This window comes from Herpailurus yagouaroundi, unplaced genomic scaffold, assembly GCF_014898765.1.
Source record: "Herpailurus yagouaroundi ecotype Mexico unplaced genomic scaffold, PumYag 142, whole genome shotgun sequence".
Classification (NCBI taxonomy): Eukaryota; Metazoa; Chordata; class Mammalia; order Carnivora; family Felidae; genus Herpailurus; species Herpailurus yagouaroundi.
Genome location: NW_024412397.1, coordinates 21,128,180 through 21,133,975, shown reverse-complemented (window position 1 = coordinate 21,133,975; position 5,796 = coordinate 21,128,180). Strand labels below are relative to the sequence as shown.

The window sequence follows — 5,796 nt, the reverse complement described above, 5'->3', positions numbered from 1 at the left end:
TAGGAGAGGGGCGTGGAACAGTTTTTTCCTCACATCACTAAGAAGGAACAAGCCCTGCCAACACGTTGATCTCAGAGAAACTCCCCGCCTCAAGAACTATAAGACAATACATTTCTCTTGTTTCAGCCACTCAGTTTGTAGTACTTTGTCATGGCAGTCCTGCAAAAAGGTACATTGGATTTCAAAGTAAGTTGTGGGAAAGGCACCCGGGTGGCTGAGTGGGTTGAGCGTCGACTCTTGATTTCAGCTCCGGACGTGATCCCAGGACTGTGGGATGGAGCCCTGTGTTTGGCTCCACGCTAAGCGTGGAGCCTGCTTAAGAGTCTCTCCCTCTCTCTCTCTGCCCCTCTCTTCTGTCACACGCTCTCTCTCTCACTCTCTCTCTCTCTCTCTCTAAATATGAAACACAAACAAACAAAAAGCAAAGTAAGTTGTGAGAGAAATCAAGCAGAGTGGAGATTCGTTTACTGGATCAAGTGGGTGGTATAGGTTGAGATGTCCCAGAAATGTGGGCGGCGGAACGTAGGCAGAGCCCATGCTGATTGTCACAGAGGGAAGGTGTCAGGTTCCATTACGTGCCAGCTCAAGAAGCGTGAAGCCATTCTGTAGCAGTGCCGGTCAAGAATTCTTTGCCCTCCTTGCGTTGCCTTCTCCCAGAGGGGTGGAAAAAGAGAGAAACAGCTGACGCCATTCTACCTCCACGCTGCTGCCCTCCTCTTCAGCCAACCTTGTCTGGGGGTGAGAAAAGGATTTAACTTTGCATCACATTCAGAGTTTGTATCACAAATATCCTGATTTCTGAGTTGCAACAGTATTTGGCAAGTGAACGTAATTCTGGGACAGCTTATTAATTACTTAAAAGTAATAAAAAAAAAAGTCTTTAAGACTGCTTGAACTGTCACAAAGGGGCAGAGAAAGGACTATGTTCCTTCCAAGAAATGTCAAAAGGCAGAGGGAAACAAAATGAGGTTATGATACGATTATATCCCACAAGTTGTGCTTATTCAAATACTAATTATCTCAATATACAGATACTTTGAAATGAATATCCTTTGGGGGCGCCTGGGTGGCTCAGTGGGTTGAGCGGCTGACTTCGACTCAGGTCATGATCTCACGGATCACGGGTTCGAGCCCCGCATTGGGCTCTGTGCTGGCAGCTCGGAGCTCGGAGCCTGGAGCCTGCTTCCGATTCTGTGTCTCCCTCTCTCTCTGCCCCTCCCCTGCTTGCTCTCTGTCTCTGTCTCAAAAATAATAAACATTAAAAAAAATGAATATCCTTTAGTAATTTTAGATATTAGGATGAATTATTAATGTGATTAGAGTTCTAATTCAAGTCCAAAAAATTGTTAATTGCTTGCTCTTTGTTCAGCTTCTTTTAGAATTTTCCATGAATAATATAAATATTTTGGGGGTGGCTTATACTTGGGCGTCTATTATATGTTTAAGCTTTTGAAACTTAAACCTTACCTTCCGTACTTTGTGTACATTTGAAGTAGTATTTAATCTTGAGACAGAGAGAAAATGACATTTTAAATCTTTTCTTTGGAGGTAGTGGGGAAGGAGTTTGAGTCCCCAAATAGCATGGAGTCTAAGGAAGTAAAAACCAGCAGATCTGTTTTGTAGGGGTGTATCCAGTGTATGGGATGATGTCTGGTCCACTTAATCTGCTCACTTAATCCATACCTCTTTAGATCCTTTGTAACAATTGATATCCAATTAAATGCAGCTCTTTGCACATACAAACCTATAAATTCCAGTATAAAATGACAAATGCTAGAGTTTCTTTCCACATATTCAGGACCTGAGCATGGACAAGAAATACAGAGAAAGTTCCATGGGTATGAAACAAGCAAAAGACTGTCAGTAAGTTTTTGAAGAAATATTTAAGTCTTTTATGTACATATGATCGTCTGCTATTTTTGTTTTTAATTGCATTCTCTTCTCTTGCTGTTTCTGTTTTTCTTTCCACTTAAGCAACAATTCATTACTAGTACAAATGTGGTAGAATAAAATTTATTATACAGTTTTTTTTCCCCCACACAAATGGGTAGCAGAGAGAGAGTCACAAAAACCCTTTTGAAGTGGTCATAAATGCTAATTGCAGATTGTTTTAATGTTGACATAGCTCACCTAAGGATATATAGTACATTAAATCTTAAAATAATAAAGAGCATATGGCTGTATTTTATAAAACACCTTTAGAAATATTTTAAAGATCTTAAGCATTAAATATTAATGGGTGAAATAAAATTATTGATTATCTGATGGAATAAAATTGTGTAGTGTTAACAGGTACAGGGTTTGCAATCTTACATGTCTGGTGTAAATCCAGGATTATCACTCATTCATCATGTAGAGAAGTACCTCAAATTTCTGGAAGGAAACCCTAGTTTCCTTATCTGTCACCATTTGGTAATAAAACCTCTTCAATGCATTGTTACGAAAAGCAAATTAAACAACGTACACAAGATGTTTATGAGGCATGTAATGGGTACTCAATAAGTGATAACTATATTGGTAATGTGTCCTAGCTAAACAGAAATAAATGGAAGTCTCCACAGACTGAGTACTCTAAACACGGTTATATGTAAATTGAAAAAAAACTTAAGCCAGTTGTACTGTAATCCAGCCTTCTCATGTAAATACATCCATGTATAAAACCTTTAAAATTCCTGCCTTTTTTTTTTTTTTTTTTATCTCTTTCCCTTGTTAGGTATATAGACTCATGTTAGAACTTGGCATGTGAAGTTGGCCCCTAATTAGCCCTGTGTAATCGTACAGGCACAGCTCATCTTACTGTGCTCATCTTACACTTTGCAGATCTTTCATTTTTTACAAAGTGAAGGTTTGTGGCAACCTTAGGTTACGCAAGTCTTTAGGCACCATTTGTCCATCAGCATTTGCTTATTTGCAGCTCTGTGTCACATTTTGGGAATTCTCACAACTGTTCAAACTTTTATTATTATATTTGTTACGGTGATCTGTGATCAGTGATCTTTGATGTCACCGTTCTAATTATTTTGAGGGGCACGTGGGTGGCTCAGTTGGCTAAGCCTCCAACTCTTGATCTTGGCTCAGGTCACCATCTCACAGTTGATGAGATCAAGCCTGGCATTGAGCCCTGCATTAGGCTCCGTGCTGACAGCGTGGAGCCTGCTTTGGGTTCTCTCCTCTCTCTGCTCCTCTCCCATACCCCCTCTCTTTCTTGCTCGCGCTCTCAAAATAAGTAAATAAACACTTTAAAAAATCGTTTTGGGGTACCACAGATGGCACCATATGACAGGAAACTTAGTCTATAAATGTCGTGTGTGTTCTGACTGCTCTACCACGAGACCCTTCCCCCTTGTCTCTCTGTCCCCTCGGGCCTCCCTATTCCCTGGGACACAACAATATTGAAATTAGTCCAGTGAATAACCCTACACTGGCCTCCAAGTGTTCAAGTGAAAGATGGGTCACATAGCTCTCCCTTTAAATCAAAAGCTGGCAATGATTCACCTTAGTGAGGAAGGCAGGTTGCAAGCCAAGATAGGCCAAAAGCTAGGCTTCTTGCACCAAACAGCCTAGTTGTCAATGCAGAGAAAAAGTTCTCGAAGGAAATTAAAGTGCTACTCCAAAGAACAGATGGATGATAAGAAAGTGAAACAGCCTTAAAGCCGATATGGAGAAAGTTCTCTTGGTCTGGATAGAAGATCAAATCAACCACAACGTTCCCTAAATCAAAGCCTAATCCAGAGGAAGGCCCTAACTGCCTTCCATCCTGTGAAGGCTGAGAGGGGTGAGGAAGCTGCAGGAGAGTTGCTCCAGAGGTTGGTACATGAGGCTTATGGAGAGAAGCCATGTCCATAATAGCAAAGTGCAAGATGAAGCAGGTGTTGACATAGAAGCCGTAGCAAATTATCCAGAAGATCTGGCTAAGATCATTAGTGAAGGTGGCTACACTAAATAATAATCCTCAAAACAAGGATTGTTATCCACATTTTACTGATAAAGGCCCAGCCTAAGATACACAGAAATTCCTAAGTAAGGTGTTGCAGAGCAGGGAGTCGGGAGTTCTTTCTTGTCCAGCAAGAGAGCGGACACAGAATTGAATATGACAGAGACTGATGTCCAGGAGGGGACAAGAGCCATGGGCAGCGGCTTCAGCTCCGTATTTATTGAGCTCACAAAATGTTACCCACCTGGTGAACGTGGGGAAAACAAGATCTTACACACGTGAACGCGGAGAAAACAGTTACACGGTAATCATTAACTGGTGTAAGAAGCAAAGGGTCTGGGGGCAAGTGGAGTGTGTGATCAAGGTACGTTTGGGCTAGATGGAAAGTAATTTCCTGCATGTGTTATAACAAGTTACTTGTGATCCCGTTACAATATCGCGCTAGCTAACCTCCGGTGCTTTCGTCTCCTGGTGGTGGCTTTCTGCCCTAAGCTTTTTTCTAACCCATTTATGTAAGGAGAACCTATTTTCCCACAGCAAGGTAAGGAGAAATCCACACCTACACACATTATAGTGAAACTATCAAAATTCAAGAGGGAATTAAGAAAGAATCTTAAAAGCCAGAGAAAAAAGATAGCAAAATAATGACATTAAAGACAAACTAAAAGAGCATTGGTCACCCACATTTGCTTGTGAAAGCAAATACTAAAGGATTTTCCTTCAGTCAGAAGGAAAGTGATCGGGGCGCCTGGGTGGCGCAGTCGGTTGGGCGTCCGACTTCAGCCAGGTCATGATCTCGCGGTCGTCCGTGAGTTCGAGCCCCGCGTCGGGCTCTGGGCTGATGGCTCAGAGCTTGGAGCCTGTTTCCGATTCTGTGTCTCCCTCTCTCTCTGCCCCTCCCCCGTTCATGCTCTGTCTCTCTCTGTCCCAAAAATAAATAAACGTTGAAAAAAAAAAAAAAGGAAAGTGATCTCAGAGGAAAAGTTTGAGTGCAAGAAAGGATGAAAAATGAAGAGCCTGGTAAATATACAGCAAGTGTAAATAAACATTGTACAAAGCAATAATATATAAAATAAAGTATATTTTAAAAATATAGAAAATAATATATAAACAATGATATACAATGGGATTAAGAAATACCCCCAACAAGACAGAATTGAAATACCAGGAAACAATAGTGTATATGTCCGAAGAGGGAGAAAGAAAACGAATGGATTCTAATATTCTTGCCTTTTTTTATACAGAAGGGTAAGGGTTTCAATATGCTTAGATTCTGACAAGTTGTGAATTCTAGGATAAATATAAACGTTTCACACTTGTGGAGACTAAAAAGTGGAGTAATAGAAGTTGTTTAGACTTGCATACGCCTAAGTAACACTACAAAAAAGACCCAAGGAAATAATTACTATAAACACCAGAATAGCTGTTGCCTCCAGGCAGGAGACAATCCTTGAGGTCTGGAAGGGGTGCAGAGGGTTTCTGGAATACTGGTAAATTTTCAGATCTCAACTTGGAATGGTGCTGAGGTGGGTATTAATTCTATCATTAGTTATTAATACATACATGTATATTTAATGCAGTTTTATGCATGCATGCTATATATTTTTAAACAACTTATTAAGTTTTAAAAGTTTTAATAAAAAACCGAACAAGTAAACCCGAGGTGGACATATGCAGATACCAGGAACATTCCTGAGGTAGCAATAGGCAAGAAAATATATTAAGGTAGTTGAAAACAAAGTTATCTACATTTAGCTACAAGTCTTTGCTGAATGCCTATAGTTTGCTGGGTGTTTTCCTAGGACCTGAGATGCATTAGTAAACAAAACCAACAAATATCCCTGACCTGTGGATTCTGAATG

General features: G+C 40.5%; 1 long non-coding RNA gene across 1 annotated transcript in view; it reads right to left on the bottom strand.

The window, feature by feature from the left end:
- Positions 1 to 443: 443 nt before the first annotated feature.
- Positions 444 to 5,796, bottom strand: part of LOC121032632 (uncharacterized) — a 7,864-nt gene continuing 2,511 nt past the window's right edge. Inside the window, exon 2 of the long non-coding RNA XR_005791400.1 lies at positions 444 to 732. This is a non-coding gene — a long non-coding RNA (uncharacterized LOC121032632). The remainder of the gene's footprint in view (positions 733 to 5,796) is intronic.